The sequence below is a fragment of the Sinocyclocheilus anshuiensis genome, unplaced genomic scaffold, assembly GCF_001515605.1.
Source record: "Sinocyclocheilus anshuiensis isolate Anshui unplaced genomic scaffold, SAMN03320099.WGS_v1.1 scaffold513, whole genome shotgun sequence".
Classification (NCBI taxonomy): domain Eukaryota; kingdom Metazoa; phylum Chordata; class Actinopteri; order Cypriniformes; family Cyprinidae; genus Sinocyclocheilus; species Sinocyclocheilus anshuiensis.
Window position 1 is genome coordinate 812355 of NW_015537972.1, and position 10028 is coordinate 822382.

General features: G+C 38.6%; 1 protein-coding gene across 1 annotated transcript in view; it reads right to left on the minus strand.

The window, feature by feature from the left end:
• The window catches only part of LOC107670431 (teneurin-4-like), a 232390-nt gene extending 222794 nt beyond the window's left edge, over positions 1–9596 (minus strand). Inside the window, exon 1 of the mRNA XM_016463037.1 lies at positions 9226–9596. The gene's annotated coding sequence lies outside the window, so the exon portion shown is untranslated. The remainder of the gene's footprint in view (positions 1–9225) is intronic.
• Between the last annotated feature and the right edge of the window lie 432 nt (positions 9597–10028).

The window sequence follows — 10028 nt, forward strand, 5'->3', positions numbered from 1 at the left end:
TAACGACATTTTGACATAATTTTGTATGTATTTGACCGTTTTAGCGCAGTTATCCACTCATTTTGGTATTTGTGGCTCACAAGCTGTTTGAGACTGAGCGTGGATTGTGTGCTCCACTAATATAGATCAGTGGTGGTGCACGTGCGCTTGGTATAAGCGTGAAACCTGCGGGAATGACTAAAATAATGTGCAATACAAGCACTATTTAACCGGAGCAAATGAGACGTGTGTGTGAGAGAGAAAGGGTCGTCGGAGAGATGACAGTGAGAATGCGCGGCTGACGTTATTGCCTGTGCTAGTGTTGGGTCGTTCTTGAACGATTCGTTCATTTTGAACGAATCTTTAATGTGACTCGGGAAGAACGAGTCGTCTCGGGGAGTGATTCGTTCAGTCGCGCATGCGCAACATCCTATAGGTTCTGTACTGGAATTAGTCAAGTAGTTCACCTGTTTCGAGTCTTCGGGTTTTTCGAGTCATTCGTTCATCACGTGACAGACCCATAAGTTTAACCAATGCAGTCTGAGCCGGAAAGAGAATTGATTAGTTCATCTCTCGAGTCTTCGGGAAGACTCGAGAGATGAACTAATCAATTCTCTTTCCGGCTCAGACTGCATAGGTTAAAGCTTATGGGGCTGTCACGTGATGAACGAACGACTCAAACCCGAAGACTCGAGACATGAACTAATTAATTCTCTTTCAGGCTCAGACTGCACTGGTTAAGTTTATGGGGCTGTCACGTGATGAACGAACGACTCAAACCCGAAGACTCGAGAGATGAACTAATCAATTCTCTTTCCGGCTCAGACTGCATAGGTAAAGCTTATGGGGCTGTCACGTGATGAACGAATGACTCGAAAAACCCGAAGACTCGAGAGATGAACTAATCAATTCTCTTTCCGGCTCAGACTGCATAGGTAAAGCTTATGGGGCTGTCACGTGATGAACGAATGACTCGAAAAACCCGAAGACTCGAGAGATGAACTAATCAATTCTCTTTCCGGCTCAGACTGCATAGGTAAAGCTTATGGGGCTGTCACGTGATGAACGAATGACTCGAAAAACCCGAAGACTCGAGAGATGAACTAATCAATTCTCTTTCCGGCTCAGACTGCATAGGTAAAGCTTATGGGGCTGTCACGTGATGAACGAATGACTCGAAAAACCCGAAGACTCGAGAGATGAACTAATCAATTCTCTTTCCGGCTCAGACTGCATAGGTAAAGCTTATGGGGCTGTCACGTGATGAACGAATGACTCGAAAAACCCGAAGACTCGAGAGATGAACTAATCAATTCTCTTTCCGGCTCAGACTGCATAGGTAAAGCTTATGGGGCTGTCACGTGATGAACGAACGACTCAAACCTGAAGACTTGTCAGATAAGAGGTGAGGTGAGCTAATCATAGACTGAAGACCCAGGTAAACAATGAATTTATATTTTCTGTTTCTTATAGCAGTTTTGTAGTGTTTGTAGTGTGATCAACGTTTGCGTAAGTAGTAGATGTGTTAGGGAAGTAACACATAACATTTTAATTATATTTTGCTAAAATGAACGAAATGACTCGAAAAAAGATTCGTTAATTTTGCTGAACGAGACTCAATAATAAACTCCATGTTATGGCCAATATTAAGATTATACTATTGTGTCTAAATAGTGTTTAAAATAAAACACTGAAAACTAAATTCAATCATTTTAAATGCTACAATTCAGGCATAGCAACACTGTAATGGACCATATGAAAATTGATATTTATTGTGAGAGTTACTAAAGATTAAATTTAACATGGTTATTTAATTATTAGTGCTTAGATTAACTTTGGTTTATTTTCTCACCATTAACTAATGACGACGACTTTTTTAAGACTATTAACTACGAGTTTTGCCTCAAACTCCTAGTTGCTGTTTATTAATAGTTAGTAATGTAGTTTTAAGGGATTAAGTGATGTAGAATATGAAAATAAACAACTAGTTAAGAGTGAGAATTGGTTCCTAAACTAAAGTGTTAGCTTAATTTTAAGTGAGCGTTAAATTATGGTATGGTGGTAATGTAAATGTGGAAATAAGAGAAATAAGCATGCAAAAATAGGAGAAATGAGAATCAACTGATGCCAATAAATATAACTGTGACGAGAGGGGTGGGGCCGAGAGCCGTGGGAACGGAGCGAGGCTGGTGGAGTAAATGCTAATGCACGACACCTGCGCCACTCACCGGTCTCGAGTCCCACAGAGGAGCTCCGGAAGGATAAAAGGAGGAGGGACGACAGTGTTGGACGAGAGAGGACCAGGCCTGGACTTTATTTTGTGTTTTGTGTGCGGCAGTCGTCCGCGAGGGGCTGCCGCTTTACTTTCGTTTTGTTGTTGTTTATTTTATTAAAGTTTTAAATGTTCGCCGGTTCCCGCCTCCTTCTTCCCGATCTACAAACGGTGTTACAATAACATATTAATATTGTGTGATACCGGATATGGTAACAATACATTGTGCATGCACAAAAAAAAAAAAAAAGTCACAAATGAGACAACTAGTGATATACTGTATAGGACAAGTAAAAATCTTTCAAATTAATGAGAGCCGTAGTTTGACAAATTTAAACACAATTAGAGACATTTTTGAGATATCTTCTAAAGATCTCGAGAAGAAACGTGAGATTACTTAGGTCTGTATATCAGTAGAAAGTAACATCTGAGAAGCTAAAAGTAGAAGCCCCTATATAATCTCATTGCTGTCCAGGAGAAACAACTGAGATTTTATTTCCTATGGGTTTACAAGAAACACTGCCTCCCTCATTTCTCTGAGCAAACAATAAAACCTTCATAAACTGACGCTTCTATGCAAAACCTGGAATTACAGTACATTTTCTTTTGTTCTTGGCATAAAATAGCTTGGCAGCCAGCATCCCACTTTAAAATAAATGGAGGTAGCATTCTGACACATCTGAATACAGGTAGAGACATTGTAGATATATCTTCTGAAGATCTCGAGAGGAGTCTGGGCTCTTTTTCTCATCTGGGAAACCAAAAATGTAATCCAAAGTCTCCATGTAATCTCACTGCTGTCCAGGAGAAACAATTGAGACTTTCCTTTCTAAGGCTTTACAAGAAACAACACCTCTCTTGCTTCTCTGGGAAAAAGTAAAACCTTCATAAATAGATGCAAAATATGAAACTGCAGTATACATATTTCCATTTTGGCATAAAATAGCTTGGCCGTCAGCATCCCATATTGGGGGGAGTATACCTGGTGAAATTGCATGGGAATAGGTGCCCAGACTACGAAGTAGGATCTCTTGAAAGTCATTTGAATGTAAATGTGGCAGCTGTTGTTCCTGATCCCACTTTTAGAATACACAATGTCCAAGCCCACTGGAGTGAAGAAAAAGCTTTTCTTTCCCCCAACTGTGTGAAAAAAAACAGTCGTCTAGAGAAAAGCTAGAGTCACATTTCATAAAAACACCCAGCTACACTTCACATTTAAAAAGTAATGCCGCAAAGCACTGACAGCTGCGTAGCCATACCAAGAATGTGCCTCTTTCAATGAGAATTTTCCTAAGATTAAGCAAGTTTCACTAAAGAAAAGGAGAGAGAGAAAATTCCCTCATTCAGTAAATCGCGACTGCTCCGTTGACCAGTCACCGTTCAGTGATTCTGGAAATGAAGAGCACTACTGCATTTTTTTTCCCGCTCTCCCAACTTTCAAGTCCAATAAAACATTGCTATCTCGACAGGCTGCCATTAGCCTTGCGTACGATAAATCACAGCTTGACAGACTGCAGCTTCGACTAAACATAATGCTCTGGGCAAGCAAATACACCCCCTGCACCCTATGCACTCATCATCGCCATTAATAGCGTTCATGTTGAGAAGGTGAACGGGAAGGCTGCGTTCGTAAAGCCCTGCTAATGCACCAACAGTACCGAGTGACAGTGATTTATACGCCGTCTGAGAGGGACAAAGCAAAGCTCTGATCGTTTGAGCGTGCGAAAATTAGCGGATTCCTCCCAAAACAAGCGACCGTGACAATGAGCTTCATTTACAGTAAGATCTACTCTTTCTGTCAGAGCGACACGCCATTTAAACAAATAGAAGTGGGAAACAATGATGTATTGTTTTGATTGAGGTACTGTAAAGTCACGAGTGAGACCTTTCTGAGCGTTAATTACCGGATGCCATGGAAGCTGTTGGTTGTTTGTCTTTGCAGGGTTTTAGGAAAAGTGTTATATCAGGCAATTAGCACAATTTAAAAAAAAAGCCACGGTAAGGACTTTTAAAAAGGCATATTTATCTGTTGAAGGGTGTTTTCTCCTTGTTGAACAAGTTGAAGATTTTTTGGTCTTTTGTTAACTGAAATCCATAGTATCTGTAGAAGTTTAAAAATCACCAAAAAGTATTTGCATTTCTACTAGACTTTCAATTGAAATACATGTTATGTTCACCCAATATGACCAACAGATCTTTTTTTTTTTCGAAGCTTTTGTCAAATAATCCATACTATACATACATTAAACAAACATCAAAATAAAAATGCCAAATTGACACATCATACTTTTAATTTCTTGTATTTTTAAGTATAAAATAGCAAAGATGTTGCTTGTAGATTAGATTGTAGATTAAAGTTATACAAAATTAGGCATCTTTTCTAAAGATTGCACTTTTTTTATTTTGCTTTTTTTGTGCATAAGTGTAAGAGTAAACATTTAGACTTTTGTCAAATAATATCCATACTTCATGTACTGTACTTTAAAAGATGCCCAATCAGATACATGATTATTCAAATTTCTAAGGAATTATGTATTTCCTGCACCAGTATTTGAGCTGAACTGTCTAGTCCTGCTATTGCATTGTCCTCTCTGTCTGCAAGCAAAAACAAGCCTTTAAAATTACATGGTATCCCATTCCCAAATGAAACATTTAATTCAGAGCTTCCAAAATGTTATCTTGCCAAAAGAAAGAAAGAAAGAAAGAAAGAAAGAAAGAAATCAAGTAGAAGACAAATCACTAATTTATTTTTCAACAAACTAGCTTGCAAACTGACAAGTGGCCATTAGGACAAATTGGCGTTTATGGTTTAGGTGTAGCCATTGCTTTTAATCTTGGTATATAACAGGGGTGGTGGTATTTACAGCACTATAAACTGACACACAATAAAACCCTAATTGCATTAGCAGTCAGTGAGGGTCACACAACTTTCCCATTGATCTCAAATGGATTTAGCACACAGTAGGTCACAACTATAATGCAGTTCATTGATCCGATATACATTTGTTCATAACCACCCCCATGCACCACAAATTCTCTTTTCCTTATTTTCATTACTACCCAGCAATGTACTTAACTATAGCTTATGGAAACACTACTAGATTGTGTTGTCAAAAGGATTTGGCGGAGAATCTGATTACGTTCTTCATAATCTGATGAGAGATCTCTGCATTTCTGTTTCTAAAGAACTAATGCCATGATGTCAAAAGTAAATGTGTCTAGGTTGATACTTCCTGAGTGAAAATTGTTTAAAAGTAAATCATACACCAGTTTGTTTGTTTTTTAGTGTACACATTTTTAACCCATACAGTAGGACAATGACTGTGTAACTTCATGTTGCTTGCATTACGAAAAAGAATTGCAAAAGTAATGACTGGTTTTCAACAACACACTCTTATGACAATTCATACACATTTAACATTTTGGTGAATTGATGGCAAATTCATACACACTTATCATACAAATCTCATTCATACTATCTGTTTTTTGTACAATCTGCTTAAAGCCCACTGAGGGTTAGGTTTAGGGATGGACCATAATGCCACAGTTTTGTTTTTGTTTTGTTTTCTTTCTAAAAAAAAATGTACGTTTTTCATACAAAATCGCCAACTTGTAAAACAGTTTTCTCCCGAGATCTGGGCTGCGTTTTCCGAAAGCATCGTAAGCTTAAGTACATCGTAGACCCATTGAAACTAATAAAGCTACGATCAACTTAGGCTTACGATGCTTTTGGGAAACACAGCCCAAGTTGGTTTTCAAACAGTTTCCCACAAAATCACACCTTTTCTGCCATTGGTTGTGCAAACTGATAGCCACGCCCCAAACTCACACAATTGGTTGAGCTGAGATTGCTTTCTTAGGCTGGCTCAAACAAACAGAGCAATGTTTTGATAACTCCACAGCATTTACAAAAGAGATCATGATGCATTTACAGTATTTACAGGGGGGAAGGAACCTACAATGGTTTATTTATTTAGTTGCCTCTGCATTCAATTAAAATTACACATAACCTTTAAAAGTGTGGTGTTGGGTTTAAGACAAACTGAAGAATTGCAAGAACAGTCTCCAAGTAGGCAAATGGCCAAAAAGCAGTCTGACGTTTCTTTCTCACTATGGGTGTATCAGATTATGTTTCTGAGCAGTGGTTGAGCAGGAAAAATGCCTCACTGCACAAGAGTCTTGTGTAGACAGTGATAAGATGTTTGTAGTAGGGCTGAACGATTAATTGCATTTGCGATAATATCGCGATATATTTAAAGTCTGTCTAAATTTAACAGACAGTGTTCAAAAAGTGCAGTCCACATGTTTACATATGTTTATTACAGTGACTTTGAATTACCTAAAGTAGTGTGGTAAAGCAACAGATTTGTTTTTATATTTCTGCAATCTACTTTAGTTTGTGTGATTTGTTACTGACTTTCATATTGTTTACACCAGGCTTATTTAAACATAATTATTACATGCTTACGAGGTTGGAAGTTCAACAAATCAGTTAATGTACTGTGATTGTAGTTGTTAAAGGGCTAGTTTTGAGTAGGAATTGGGCGGATTTTGTTGTGAAAACCTGGCAACCCTGGCACGCTACATGCGAAAATGTTTGAAAGCGTATATATGAACGTACTTCAAAACGGCACATGGAAATTACTCAAGCAGTAACATTGTTACGGTGCATTAAATAATACAGAACATAAAGAGCTTTAAAAAATAATTGCATATTAAATCGCAATATTGGTAAAAAAAAAAACGCAATTAGATTATTTTCCAAAATCATTCAGCCCTAGTTTGTAGCACTGCAGTAATAAAGAGACTTGGCAGGGGTTCAATTCTGGGGCTCCTTAATAAGAGGAAGGTGCAATGAGCAACACTTCACACACTGTGTGTCCACCTTCCATTGATGTCTACACTCTTTCACAATAGCTCAGCTATGAAGGCTTATTACATGAGAGACTCCGCATCTTGACTGGAAGAGTCACTGGGGAGCTCAAGCAATTCATTGGTTTCTTTCCATCATTGTTTCGTCTCACTGCGGTTCCTCAGATGGCTTCAAACAAGTCAGTAGTTTATGAAACCAAACCAAACCCACAGAAAAGAGCTTGGACCATTAGAAAACGGGCATTTTGATAAATCCATCAGCAAAAGTTAAAAAAAAAAAAATCTAAATTACGTAATTTTATATGGCCTCAGAAACAGCATCACAAAGTCTACATTCAAGTTAATTTTCATAAAGATTACTCAAGAAGTAAAGGAACACTGCATAATGTAAAAAAGAAAATGATTAGAAGAAAATAAAAGAGAAAAGAAATTAGCCTGATGTTTTAATTCATTCTCTTTGTAAGGGCGAACAAAGGGAGAGTTGCCTGGGCTTTTCTTTTCATAGAAATCGCTTGTGTGGTGACCAGGGTCCTCATCAACTTGGACCTTGACAACGGGAGAATACAGGGCCGTCCTCGAAAGGTCAAACCAATGGGGACCCACCAACTTCAGACTCATTTAGTACCGCTCACAGCACAAAACAGAACTTGGGGTCTCTCGAATTTAACCCCATGAAGCTTGCTATCCTCAGGCTTAAACACTTGCAAAATTTCACATTAATTAATATCTAACTTTATATGCATCTGAAGATGATTACATTTGGTTACTTATCTTTGTATTTTTCCAAGTACAGCGGCTCTAAAGAGAATCTTGAACTCTTAGGATTCACTTAAAAATGATCCAAAGTATCAAACCAACAGAATCTGTGAACTTAATTTTCTTAATAATTGGGCAATTTAACCAAATGGCTCCTTGGTCATTTTAGTGAATGTGTGAAGTCAGTTCTCCTCAAGTTCACACAGGTGTTCTTGCAGAGTAACCACAGGTCTAGTTCATCACATTCACTAAGAACATGTTCCACTAACGTGTGACAACCATAAAGTGCCCAGATCCTTCAAGATATCATAACCATTTCCCTTTGTTAGATGTTTGACTTGAAAGTGTGCTATTTTTCCTCATAAAAATATAATTTAGTTTGATATTCTGTTATCTAATGCAATGCCATACATTTTAAGTGTCCCAAGAGATTTTGTGTATCTTGTATACTGTGCAAGAAGAAACATCTCTTCTATCAATCTACTATCAATTTTTGAACAGCCCTTCTGTTGTGTTGAAAATACTAGGCTGTGTGCATGCGCATGTGTGCTTACTGAATAAAAAACAGATTTAACATTTCAAAGCATTTTATTCTCTCCTTCTTCATGCGTGCTTATTCCTCAAGCGGAATTAATGTAAAAATGACAATTACAGAAATATATATATTTTTTAAGTGCCACTGTTAAAGTGCAGCTTCATTAGTACTGTCAGTGCATGCACATTTAGCCAATATTTGCCATTTCCCCCCTAAAATACAACAATAGCCACGAATTCCCCTCACAACGAACCCTCAGACCCCAAATAGGAGGGTGTTAGAGTAAAACTGGAGCTATAAATGCCCATTTGCTTCACAGGATCAATCTGGAAACACAGTACCCCTCTGCCAGCAACAATCCTACCCTAGATGTCCGAACACTACCTTCTCTATATCTGTAAACTATAGCCATCCATCCAGATTACACCCCTAAGTGAATGATACAGGAGTGAAACATGCAGCAGTAAGCAGGTACACCATCGGCCCGTTAATATGGGATGGATGTTGAGTCCAAATGCTGGAAAATGCCCAAAATGTCCCAGTCACTGACAACAAACTTCTATTTAAAAGCTTGGACTGAGTGAGGTAGAGATATGAATCATTCACCCTTAAGCAATAATTAATGGTTTTACATGGTAACAGAGTGCAGCCAAGCCCTCTTCACTTTGCACTGCCCTTCCATGCTGCAAGTTTACAAGCAGCTCCATAATAAATAACAGAGGAGGCTGTGCGTAACAGTATCAAGCATTAAACCAAACGCACCAGCTGTTTCTGCAACAACACGCACTTTTCTCGTGAACATGCATCTCACCATTGCTGAAGAAGAAGAAGGCGTCTACCCAGCGTCTTGCAGGTTGCGGTCGCTTTTCTGGAAGGTGTTATGCTCTTAATATCGGTGTCTCATCATCATGATCTCCCGTTAGGAAAATGAATAGGAGGAAAAATGTCCAGGGCGACGCACAGAGAGAGAGAAAGAGAGAGCGCGCAGGAGAGAGAGCAGTGCGCCAGGATAAGACGAGCCTTGTGTTTTACTGCGGAGAGCTGGAGGGCGAGTAGCGTCCGTGTGCTGTAGTGCTGAGTCCGTGAGCGCTTGCAGTGGAAAGCAAGTGCAGCAGGCTGGAGGCTGGAGGGAATGCCGAGGAATGACAAGCGCCTTCCACCATCCACAGTCGGCTCGTACCATGTGTGCAGACTGGAGAGGGGGGTGTGCGAGTGGACGCGAGCGCTTTTTACGCGGGTATAGCTAGTATAGCTACTCTGGAAACGTGTTAGTAAAACATGCAAAAATACTACAATAAAAACAGTGTTTGGTTAAATGCAAGCTGCCTTACCTTATACGATAAATATGAAACTGTACTGTAAAAATACTTCTTGCAATTGTACTTTAAATATTAGAAGTAAATCGTATGAATAGCTTACAATTTACGAAGATTATGAAAATTATAATTAATAAAGCAGTATATATTTACAGTAAAATATTCTTAACATTGTTTTAGTAAATTAAAACCTTGCACAGCCTTGCAGATTATAAATATGACATATTCACGAAATCTGCATAAAATAATAAGCAATTTCCCGAACCGTAGCCTTTTTTTTTTTTTTTTCAAACCACAA